Below are 13,107 nucleotides of genomic sequence, written 5' to 3'. Positions count from 1 at the left end.
TCTTTTTCCCTCGTCGTGGATGACGCAGTAGCACTGGACTGCATTCTGAACGGTGGCTGCACACTCTGTGTGCTGTTCCACATTTGGGTCCTGTGATTCAACAACTAACCGTGCCTTCAAGAAAATCCCCTTCCGTCTCCTGCGTCGTGCATCTCTTTGGTTCTGCAGTTCCTTCTCCTTCCTCGTGGTCTCTCTTCATCCTTTCTCCGGGCCTCCAGTTCCACTGGGTCTTCATTAGTGAGCTCCTCACATTGCACGGAGAAGTCGCCCTCTTGCAGATCTAGCTTGAAATAAAGATGCTGAACTACTGCAGTCTATACAGTACAGGGCAGCAAAGTACACAAATCACAACCACCTGTAGAGGATGCACGCACATGTCAGTGTACGCCTGACACATAAACTAACTTATGTGATTGGATTCAAGAACACAAGTTTGAATCCTTGAAAGTCCATAACTTGAAGGTTCATAAGTAGGGGACTTACTGTATAGCAACTCATAGACAAACAAACCACAATAACACCCTGCAATTCCTAAAAACAAGAGAGGAGTACATGGTGTTTCAAAGTGACTTCAAGACAGATTAATAGGCTACGGGTTTTGAAATCTAATAATCAAGCAGAGTCATGCTAGCAATAGGCCTCTAAAAAAAAAAACAAACCAGATCATACCAAGTTCTTAGATAAGAATTAATCTGTCCATCTTCCTTAAAAAAATAAGCTATAAAATTAATGCAGTTCCCCCAAAATACCACCAAGATTTTTTTTTTTGGAGGGGGGCATTGGATGTTAAAGTTTATGTGGGGATTAGAAAATAAGTAGCCAAGAACTTTCTGCAAAAATAATAAGTGGCAGAGGAATAGTCAATAGAAAATAAATGCATCATCAGTTCAGTTCAGTCGCTGAATCATGTCCGACTCTTTGCGACCCCGTGAATCGCAGCACGCCAGGCCTCCCTGTCCATCACCAACTCCCGGAGTTCACTCAGACACATCCATCGCGCCAATGATGCCATTAAGCCATCTCATCCTCTGTCGTCCCCTTCTCCTCCTGCCCCCAATCCCTCCCAGCATCAGAGTCTTTTCCAATGAGTCAACTCTTCCCATGAGGTGGCCAAAGTATTGGAGTTTCAGCTTTAGAATCAGTCCTTCCAAAGAACACCCAGGACTGATCTCCTTCAGAATGGACTGGTTGGATCTCCTTGCAGTCCCAGGGACTCTCAAGAGTCTTCTTCAACACCACAGTTCAAAAGCATCAATTCTTCGGTGCTCAGCTTTCTTCACAGTCCAACTCTCACATCCATACATGACCACTGGAAAAACCATAGCCTTGACTAGATCAACCTTTGTTGGCAAAGTAATATCTCTGCTTTGGAATATGATATCTAGCTTGGTCATAACTTTCCTTCCAAGGAGTAAGCGTCTTTTAATTTCATGGCTGCAATCACCATCTGCAGTGATTTTGGAGCCCCTCAAAATAAAGTCTGACACTCTTTCCACTGTTTCCCCATCTATTTCCCATGAAGTGATGGGACCAGATGCCATGATCTTCGTTTTCTGAATGTTGAGCTTTAAGCCAACTTTTTCACTCTCCTCTTTCACTTTCATCAAGAGGCTTTTTAGTTCCTCTTCACTTTCTGCCATAAGGGTGGTGTCATCTGCATATCTGAGGTTATTGATATTTCTCCTGGCAATCTTGATTCCAGCTTGTGCTTCTTCCAGTCCAGCATTTCTCATGATGTTCTCTGCATAGAAGTTAAATAAGCAGGGTGACAGTATACAGCCTTGACATACTCCTTTTCCTATTTGGAACCAGTCTGTTGTTCCATGCCAAGTTCTAACTGTTGCTTCCTGACCTGCATACAGGTTTCTCAAGAGGCAGGTCAGGTGGTCTGGTATGCCCATCTCTTTCAGAAATTTCCACAGTTTATTGTGATCCACACAGTCAAAGGCTTTGGCATAGTCAATAAAGCAGAAATAGATGTTTTCCTGGAATTCTCTTGATTTTTCCATGATCCAGCGGATGTTGGCAATTTGATCTCTGGTTCCTCTGCCTTTTCTAAACCAGCTTGAACATCTGGAAGTTCACGGTTCATGTATTGCGGAAGCCTGGCTTGGAGAATTTTGAGCATTACTTTACTAGCGTGTGAGATGGGTGCAATTGTGCAGTAGTTTGAGCATTCTTTGGCATTGCATTTCTTTGGGATTGGAATGAAAACTGACCTTTTCCAGTCCTGTGGCCACTGCTGACTTTTCCAAATTTGCTGGCATATTGAGTGCAGCACTTTCACAGCATCATCTTTCAGTATTTGAAATAGCTCAACTGGAATTCCATCACCTCCACTAGCTTTGTTCGTAGTGATGCTTTCTAAGGCCCACTTGACTTCACATTCCAGGATGTCTGGCTCTAGATTAGTGATCACACCATCGTGATAATCGTGGTCGTGAAGCTCTCTTTTGTACAGTTCTTCTGTGTATTCTTGCCACCTCTTCTTAATATCTTCTGCTTCTGTTAGGTCCAGACCATTTCTGTCCTTATCGAGCCCATCTTTGCATGAAGTGTTCCCTTGGTATCTCTAATTTTCTTGAAGAGATCTCTAGTCTTCCCATTCTGTTGTTTTCCTCTATTTCTTTGCATTGATTGCTGAGGAAGGCTTTCTTATCTCTTCTTGCTATTCTTTGGAACTCTGCATTCAGATGCTTATATCTTTCCTTTTCTCCTTTGCTTTTCACTTCTCTTCTTTTCACAGCTATTTGTAAGGCCTCCCCAGACAGCCATTTTTCTTTTTTGCATTTCTTTTCCATGGGGATGGTCTTGATCCCTGTCTCCTGTGCAATGTCACAAACCTCATTCCATAGTTCTTCAGGCACTCTATCAGATCTAGTCCCTTAAATCTATTTCTCACTCCCACTGTATAATCATAAGGGATTTGATTTAGGTCATACTTGAATGGTCTAGTGGTTTTCCCTACTTTCTTCAATTTCAGTCTGAATTTGGTAATAAGGAGTTCATGATCTGAGCCACAGTCAGCTCCTGGTCTTGTTTTTGCTGACTGTATAGAGCTTCTCCATCTTTGGCTGCAAAGAATATAATCAATATGATTTCAGTGTTGACCATCTGGGTGATGTCCATGTGTAGAGTCTTCTCTTGAGTTGTTGGAAGAGGGTGTTTGCTATGATTGCATTCTCTTGGCAAAATTCTATTAGCCTTTGCCCTGCTTCATTCCATATTCCAAGGCCAAGTTTGCCTGTTACTCCAGGTGTTTCTTGACTTTCTACTTTGCATTCCATTCCCCTATAATGAAAAAGACATCTTTTTGGGGTGTTAGTTCTAAAAGGTCTTATAGGTCTTCATAGAACCATTCAACTTCAGCTTCTTCAGCGTTACTGGTTGGGGCATAGACTTGGATTACAAAACTATAAAAATTAAGGCAGTTTGGTATGACTGCCTGCCTGGGTACCCCGTAGTAGGCTGCCAGCCACCTCCACTTGCTGGCTGCTCCTACAATTCTTCACGTGGCATATGGAGAACTCCAAATGCCTTCTGTGAGACAACAGAGCTGAGACAGTGTCAGGGGCTGAACTCTGGAGCACCACCTTGGTGCTGATTTTACTCTTATGTCTTATCTCGGTGCGAAGAGCACAGAGACAGCATATTCCAGGCTCTGTCCTCCTGGAGTCCCATCAGTCTAGACCACCGCCCAGAGAGGAGAAGTCGGGCTCTGGGCCTGCTAGCTTCACCCTCTTCATCTTTCCACAGTCCACTGGGGACAGAATGGACCAAGATTTCTTACCTGCCTTCTATCCTAGACTGTGCTTATAACCAGCCCACCAGACCTGATTCTTAATGTAGTATATGGAGGCTAATGGAATTAGAAAATCCTTTTCTCTACCCAAAAAATATGGTGTTCAGGACTTGCCTTGTGACTCAAGCTGGGGACTTCCCTGGTGGTCCAGTGGTTAAGAATCTGCTTTGCAATGCAGGGGACACAGGTTTGATCCCTTGTCAGAGACCTAAGATCCCACATACCTGGGGCAACTAAGCCCACGAGCTGCAACTACTGAGCCTGGGAATCCTGCAGCCCATGAGCCGCACTAGAGAAATTCCAGCGATGCAATGAAGACAAGAACAGCCAAAAAAAAAGAGGCGCAGCTGTTCCACGGTCCTTTGTTCCAGGTGGGGCTGGTGCTGCTCCCCCTCATTACTGGGGTGCAGTAAGACTCAGCGCTCAGCCTTAGATGTGGAAGACCAGGAGACAATAAAGTTTAACTGGGAAAATGAAACTAGGTCAGTTTAATGTTTTCCAAACACTATCTTTGTAACAGATGCTGCATGTATTTGGAAAACTGACACAATTTTTAGTCAACTGAAATTATTATTATTATTATTATTATTATTATTATTATTCCCAGCTTGTGGGATCTTAGTTCCCTGACCAGGGATTGAACCCGTGCAGCCTGCAGTGGAAGTACAGAGTCCTAACCACTGAAATCCCAGGGAATCCCTCTTTTATCATTTAAATTTATATCATAAACATGTCACCAAAGAGAACAATGACTTAAATGTGTGCCACATACTTCTCTGAAACACTTGATGACTCAGTTGTCTGGAAGTTGCTTTGAAAGCTTGTTAATTCACAGTTGGCCATTCAGAATTTATAACTGTAATCTTGAATGGGCAGGACTGTTAACTTCCTGCCATGAAGTAATTGTTGGCTATCATGATTTATATTTCTCAAGTAATTAACAGCAGAAATACACACACAATATCCTTAAGATAATCAACTTTTAAAAACCACTTTGAGCAATTTCTTAGATGCTGCTCATAACTCCTGGGAAATTTCGAAATGTTTGTTGTTACTATATGTTGCTACATGTAATTTAAAGAAAAAAAAAAAAAGAGTGCACGAGGGAGCTATGGTGTAATGGCAAGGATATTGTGACCCAAGGCAAGGGGCCTTTGCTCTGTGTCATGGGGAGGGGCAGACTTTATTTTGGAGGGCTCCAAAATCACTGCAGATGGTGATTGCAGCCATGAAATTAAAAAACGCTTACTCTTGGAAGAAGAGTTATGACCAACCTAGATAGCATATTCAAAAGCAAAGACATTACTTTGCCAACAAAGGTCCATCTAGTCAAGGCTATGGTTTTTCCAGTGGTCATGTATGGATGTGAGAGTTGGACTATAAAGAAAGCTGAGTGATGATGAACTGATGCTTTTGAACTGTGGTGTTGGAGAAGACTCTTGAGAGTCCCTTGGACTACAAGGAGATCCAACCAGTCCATTCTAAAGGAGATCAGTCCTGGGTGTTCATTGGAAGGACTGATGTTGAAGCTGAAACGCCAATACTTTGGCCACCTCATGTGAAGAACTGTCTCACTGGAAAAGATCCTGTTGCTGGGAAAGATTGAAGGCTGGAGGGGAAGAGAATGACAGATGAGATGGCTGGATGGCATCACCGACTCTATGGACAGGAGTTTGAGCAAACTCCGGGAGTTGGTGATGGACAGGGAGGCCTGGCGTGCTGCAGTCCATGGGGGCTGAGCAGAGAGTCAGACACGACTGAGCGACTGATCTGAGCTGAACTGATGGAGAGCGGTGGCGGCAGAGTTTGCAGTCACACCACCTCGTTTCACCGAGTATTGTCTGCAGACCCCCAGGAAGGTGGCTGGGCATGTACACTGTCTTACCTCTATCTCTGTATCCTGAGAATGGAGATGATAATAGCTCCCACCTCATGCATGGTTTTGAGGATTAAATGAGATGATGCACGTGAAGTTCTTAGTGTGTCCTTGGCACACAGGAAGCACTCAGTGGCATAGTAACTATTAGTATTTTATTACTATTCTCTTGCAACCCACTCCAGTACTCTTGCCTGGAAAATCCCAAGGATGGAGGAGCATGGTAGGCTACAGTCCATGGGGTTGCAAAGAGTCGGACGTGACTGAGCAACTTCACTTTCTGCAAATAAGTTGATACAGTTATATTTCAACACTTATAGGGAAGTATTTTTGTAGCATTCTAGGCATATAGTGAATTCTGTTTGCTTTGTTTTTTTGAGGTGCAGCTTGCAGAATCTTAGTTCCACGACCAGGGATTGAACCCAGCCCTGGCAGTGAAAGCACCGAGTCCTAACCACTGAACCGCAAGGGAATTTCCAAGTGGTTTCTTTATGTGCTTGTTTCAAAAACAAACTAATTTTTTTTTTTATAAAAAAACCTAAAAAACAAAAATACATTGCCTTAAACAACTTTATAATTTAATCTATTAATGGCCTTTCACCTGACTTCGCTGCACTATTACTTCGTGGGTTGGTTTACACAATTCTTTCACATCATATTTAAAGGGAGATATGAAAGATAAAAGGGGTTGTGTTAGGGGAAAAAGTGATTTCTGAGAATTCTGAGACTCTGATCTGATGTATTAAACAGCAAAGGGAACCACAGGGCTTATCTACACGTCACGTAGACCATTCGAGGAAATCTCTGGAGAGTCATACCTTCACAGATAAGGCGTGGCACACTTGGTCACGGTCCCTTTGTTGCCACACCTCATCTTGTCCCTCCTCTGCTTCCCCTCCCTCTGACTCCGACAACAGCTGGGAGGCAGGAGGGGCTCCAGGGCAGAGTGTGCAGCAGATCAAGCCCTGGGTTTCAGGAAAGACCATCTCGGGATTGTTGGAAGTTGGCGGTGAGGCAGCCACACGTCCATCACCCAGACAGAGAGAACACAATACTGATTTCTGTCTTTGGATTTCTGTTCCTTTTGAGTGTGAGAGACGAAAGAAATGAGGACTCATTTTAGTACAGACTATTTCTAGAGAAGCAATCATTTGTCATATCTGAAAAATTCCTAAGCAGAATTCTTGGGTTGGGCTTCTAATAAAGAGAAATCAAAGTAAGTAATAAGATTTGCCTGTAAATGACAGGACTTTCTTAGGGCTCCATCATAGCTTTTGAAGCCAGACAAAGCAATGTTTTACAAGCAGCTAATTCCACAGAAGTCTCAAAACCCTTGAGTGTTACTTTCATCTTCCCTCTGGGAGTCTGGAACCCAGCAGCAGTACAATTTTGCCCCCAAACTTGGGGGCCCCTTTCCTTCTGCTCTCCTTTGTCACCTTGTTAAATTTCTGGCTGCCACTGATGTCTCTGGGAACCAAAGGCAGATTGCTTGTGGGCAGGGTCTGTGCCTTGTTTACACGCGTGTAGCCACACACCTTAGCACAGTGTTTGCATTCACTGAGTATCTGTAGGATAAAAGGAGGTGTGATTATGAAAAGTGATTTTAAAATATTGTTTGGAATGTGATTGGGAAAGCTCACAAGGCTCTGCAAATGGAATGTGTGGGACTTGGCCCCGAGGTGTCCTACAAACTGGTCAGATGTTACTAATATTATCCTACCCACCATTCATTTTCTAATGTCCACACACACCCTCAAAAGATCAGAGGTTGGCAGACATAAGTAGAGTATGATAAATCAGAGAGAATGCATACCCATGCTTATTTGAACCTTCTTCCCACCACGTTCTTTTCAACAGGGAAGGAAATGAAGCAAGATATGCAAGTCAAAGCCTCCTTTCTACTCTTCTTTCCCACCTTCTCCTATGGTGGAGATGCTTAGGTGTTAAATGACTCAAAAGAAAAGGAGCTTCAAATATAGGAACAGGGGACTTCCCTGGCAGTCCAGTGGTTAAGCACGTCCCCTTGCTATGCAGGGGACACAGGTTCCATCCCTGGAGGGGGAACTAAGATCCCATGTGCCTCAGGGCAACTAAGTTCACACGTTACAACTAAAGAGTCCATACACCCCAACGAAAAAGATCCTGCATGCCACCACTAAGACCCGACACAGCCAAATAAATACATTCAATGAATATTTCTTCTTTAAATGTAGGAACAAAGGCAGTCTAACCCGAGAAAAGTCACTGAACCAGCTGGTGCTGCAAAGGGCAGTGATGGGAGAACCCAGGGCTATTGGCATGATGCAGGCAGCAAGAGTCTTGAAGGGGTAAGGTAACCTCCCAGTGGCTTCTTGGAGGAACTAAACCTCAGAAGAGTTTGAAGGAATGAAAAGAATGAAATGTCCAAGTCTCGGATACTTACGGACTGGTGAAGGGGAGTCCCATCCAGGTAATGCAAGGGGCAGAGATGGACAGTTAGCTCCAGTGCCATCATGGCAGAAGATGTGGGCCACAGAGGAGTCCTTAAAATCCATGACTAGGTATGAGCCCAAAGCCATGGGCCATTCTCTGAACTGAAGCTAGTCCAAGTGATGATACAGCAGCCTGAGCCTTCGCTGATGCAGGATCCGCTGGAGCAAGGGAACCAGAGGAGCCAGGTTTTCTTACCCAGGCCACCTGGAAGTCAAAGGACTGTAGCCAAAGGAAGAGAGGACCGGAGGGCAAATATATCTGCTAAATTAAGAGACACTTGTTCCTTGGAAGGAAAGCTATGACAAACCTAGTCAGCACATTAAAAAGCAGAGACACCACTTGGCCAACCAAGGTCCATATAGTCACAACTGTGGTTTTCCCAGTAGTCATGTATGGATGTGAGAGTTGGACCACAAAGAAGGCTGAGGGCTGAAGAGTTGACGCTTTCGAACAGTGGTGTTGGAGAAGACTCTTGAGAGTCCCTTGGACTGCAAGGAGATCCAACCAGTCCATCCTAAAGGAAATTAGTCATGAACATTCACTGGAAGGACTGATGCTGAAGCTGAAGCTCCAGTACTTTGGCCACCTGATTCAAAGAACCAATTCATTGGAAAAGACCCTGATGCTGGGAAAGATTGAGGGCAGGAGGAGAATGGGCAACAGAGGATGAGATGGTTGGATGGCATCACCGACTCAATGGACGTGAGTCTGAGCAAACTCTGGGAGACAGTGACGGACAGGGAAACCTGGCGTGCTGCAGTCCATGGGGTCGCAAAGCATCAGACACTACAGAGTGACCGAACAGCAAGCACCAGGGAGTCAGTCTGAGGGGTGTGAATGCCTTCCTCTGCTCTGACACTCTCAGGGACACAGGGACTACACTTCAACAGTAGTAGCATGAAGACTCCAGAGTTCAAATTCAGGGGAGTTTCCCAGTGATTTGCCCTTAGGACTTTAAATTCCCCAGCCACCCACCAACTCCCCACTATACTCTGCCTCCTGCATAGTAAGACTATCTTTTAAAGTCATTTAAAAAAGAATATAAATACCACAAGTTATTAATGCCTGTGATTGTGATCTAGAGAAACTGACAAGTTAGAAATTTGCAATATGAAATCACTCATTCACTTGGCTAATATCAGTAGAGGGTCAACAGGCTACAAACAACTTAAGAGATACATCAATGAATTATAGGAGGACTCCTTGAATTTGAGGCTTCAAATGAATATAGTATTAATTTCCCCAAATCATTTCATATAAAATACCCAGTAACCTTTTAGTGGTTCTCTAGAAAGATTTTTTTTTCTTCATTTTTGTACATAGAGACTTGATAATAGAATCTATTTGCAAAACAAATGGTCAGGGGGAGAAAAAAAAGAAAAAACTTCAAAGAAACCAAAACTAAAACTCTCAACTAAAAACAGAATCTTATCTGAAAAATACTGAGATAATGGAACTGAAATAACTGAAAGAAACCCCTGAAGTACAATTTATTTCTTAATTTTCAATGATATGAAGAAGAGAAGACAGCGGCGAAGATAACTCATATTCACTTGTATTTGTGTTGCAGCTTTTAAATCATTTAAAAATCAAATATATTTTTATGCAAGTATTAAATGCAAATAATTTAAAGAATCAAACCTGCAAAACTTATACCAAAAAATATCAGTCCCTTGGCCCACTTTTCCCACCTAGATTCATCCACAAAGGTAACCGCTTTCCATTCTCTTAGCTGCATTTTTCTGGCATTTACTGAATAATATCCATCTTGGGCTATCTCTGGAGTCAGCTATTTCAGACACTTTGCATTTATTTTCAGTTGTGGCAAAGACTTCACTCCCCAACATTCCTACTTCGTGGTTGATATTCAGATGGTCAGAGTGGAAACCGTCTGAGTTGTTTCAATACTGCAAAGTATGCCTGGTATATTGGTTGGTACAGGAGCTTTCTCAGCATCCCATCCTTGTCACCCTGGATGCTCCAGATCCTGTCCTGGGAAACCCTGGACTTTCCCAGGACCCAGCAGCTGCAGGGGCCTCCAGAGTCCCCACTCTAGTGCTTTGACCACTGTCTGTTCTAACGTCCAGTACTCATGCTGTACTCATTATTAACTGCCAATCCTCTTGCCTTCCCAATATAACTGTCTCAATTTTTTACTTAATTCAGATGTAGGTGCTCATTATTATGTCTTTGTAAGTATCACTGTGTATCCAACTATGATTACGTTTCTTTCCTTGTACAACTTTCTGCTTATTGTGGTGAATAATTTCCTGGTATTTTGACATGTTTCTTTGAACATCCACATACTATTAAATATCTCCTCTATATAATTTTCCAAGCTGTCAGTTATATTTTCTCCTCCCGATAGTGTCTCTTTTGGAGTCTAATGTGTTCATATTCCAGCCTAACCTGACTGCTCTCTTCTCCAGATCTACTGAACTGTGTCCTGTGGAATTGAATCTGCCGCTGTTTTGGAGCCTCTCTTTCCTAGACCCATGGGCGTCTTTGGTTTATACTTTGTAGTGGAGCACATGCTCTTGAAGTGTCCCCAAAAAAGATGCTTTGGAGATAATTTTTTTTTTAGGGTTTTGCATTTCTGAGAATGGTTTTTGGCTAACCTCACACTTGATTATTTGACTGGGTATGGATGCCTAGATTTCAAGTCATTTATACCAAGAATTTCCAAATTGTATTGCTTCAAGGACTCTTATTTAGTGATTTGATGCCATTCCAATTCCCTTTTCTTTATCATCTTTTCCTCTAGTGGAAGCTTTTAGGAATTTCTCTTTATCCAGCATTTCTCAGTAACCTACCTTGGTAGAGATGAGTTTTTTTTCATTCCTTGGGTTGAATACTCAGGTTTTATCTTCTAGAGTCTTGGGATCTGAAAATGTTTTTTGTGTGTGTGTATTATTCTTCTTTCTTTACTGTCTTTTAAAATTGAGATATACTTCACAAGCCATACAATTCACCCATTTAAAGTGTACAGTTCAATGGGTTTTAGTATATTCACCAAAAAACCATCACCACAATCACTTTAGAACATTGTCATCACCCCTGAGAGAAACCTCATACTTATTAGTATCACTCCCCATTCTTCCCACCCTCTCAATCTAGTCCTGGGCAACCACTAATCTATTTTCTGTTTCTATAGATTTGCCTGTTATACCTGTAATGCCATTTCATATAAATGGCATCATACCAAAGATAATCTTATAAGTGACTTATGACTTAGCATGTTTTTAAGTTTCATCCACACTGTAACATGTACCGTTAACTCTTATTGCCAAATAATATTCCATCAAGTGGATGTACCATGTTTTATTTATTCATTTGTCAGTTGATAGACATTCTGTTTGCTACTATAAACATTCATTCACACATTATTACATAGACATGCCTTTCATTCTCTTAGGTTTTGACCTCAGAATTGAACTGCTGGATCATATGGTATCTGTATCATCTCTTTGATAATTTTGACTCCTTGGTTTTCTCTGCCCTTCCTTTCTGGAATGGCTATCAATTATCATACCATTCAGGTATGACCTAAATCAAATTCCTTATGATTATACAGTGGAAGTGAGAAATAGATTTAAGGGACTAGATCTGATAGATAGTGTGCCTGAAGAACTACGGACAGAGGTTCGTGACACTGTACAGGAGATAGGGATCAAGACCATCCCCATGGAAAAGAAATGCAAAAAAGCAAAATGGCTGTCTGGGGAAGCCTTACAAATAGCTATGAAAAGAAGAGAAGCAACAAGCAAAGGAGAAAAGGAAAGATATAAGCATCTGAATGCAGAGTTCCAAAGAATAGCAAGGAGAGATAAGAAAGCCTTCCTCAGCGATCAATGCAAAGAAATAGAGGAAAACAACAGAATGGGAAAGACTAGAGATCTCTTCAAGAAAATTAGACATACAAGGGAATATTTCATGCAAAGATGGGCTTGATAAAGGACAGAAATGGTATGGACCTAACAGAAGCAGAAGATATTAAGAAGAGCTGGCAAGAATACACAGAAGAACTGTACAAAAAAGAGCTTCACGACCCAGAAAATCACGATGGTGTAATCACTCACCTAGAGCCAGACATTCTGGAATGTGAAGTCAAGTGGGCCTTAGAAAGCATCACTATGAACAAAGCTAGTGGAGGTGATGGAATTCCAGTTGAGCCGTTTCAAATCCTGGAAGATGATGCTGTGAAAGTGCTGCACTCAATATGCCAGCAAATTTGGAAAACTCAGCAGTGGCCACAGGACTGGAAAAGATCAGTTTTCTTTCCAATCCCAAAGAAAGGCAATGCCAAAGAATGCTCAAACTACTGCACAATTGCACCCATCTCACACGCTAGTAAAGTAATGCTCAAAATTCTCCAAGCCAAAAAAAAAAAGAAAAATCTCCAAGCCAGGCTTCAGCAATACATGAACCGTGAACTTCCAGATGATCAAGCTGGTTTTAGAAAAGGCAGAGGAACCAGAGATCAAATTGCCAACATCTGCTGGATTGTGGAAAAAGCAAGAGAGTTCCAGAAAAACATCTATTTCTGCTTTATTGACTGTGCCAAAGCCTTTGACTGTGTGGATCACAATAAACTGTGATAAATTCTGAAAGAGATGGGAATACCAGACCACCTGACCTGCCTCTTGAGAAACCTGTATGCAGGTCAGGAAGCAACAGTTAGAACTTGGCATGGAACAACAGACTGGTTCCAAATAGGAAAAGGAGTATGTCAAGGCTGTATATTGTCACCCTGCTTATTTAATTTCTATGCAGAGAACATCATGAGAAACGCTGGGCTGGAAGAAGCACAAGCTGGAATCAAGATTGCTGGGGGAAATATCAATAACCTCAGATATGCAGATGACACCACCCTTATGGCAGAAAGTGAAGAGGAACTAAAAAGCCTCTTGATGAAAGTGAAAGAGGAGAGTGAAAAAGTTGGCCTAAAGCTCAACAT

The sequence above is a fragment of the Capricornis sumatraensis genome, chromosome 14 (assembly GCF_032405125.1).
Source record: "Capricornis sumatraensis isolate serow.1 chromosome 14, serow.2, whole genome shotgun sequence".
Lineage (NCBI taxonomy): Eukaryota > Metazoa > Chordata > Mammalia > Artiodactyla > Bovidae > Capricornis > Capricornis sumatraensis.
Note: the sequence above shows the minus strand (reverse complement) of the source record.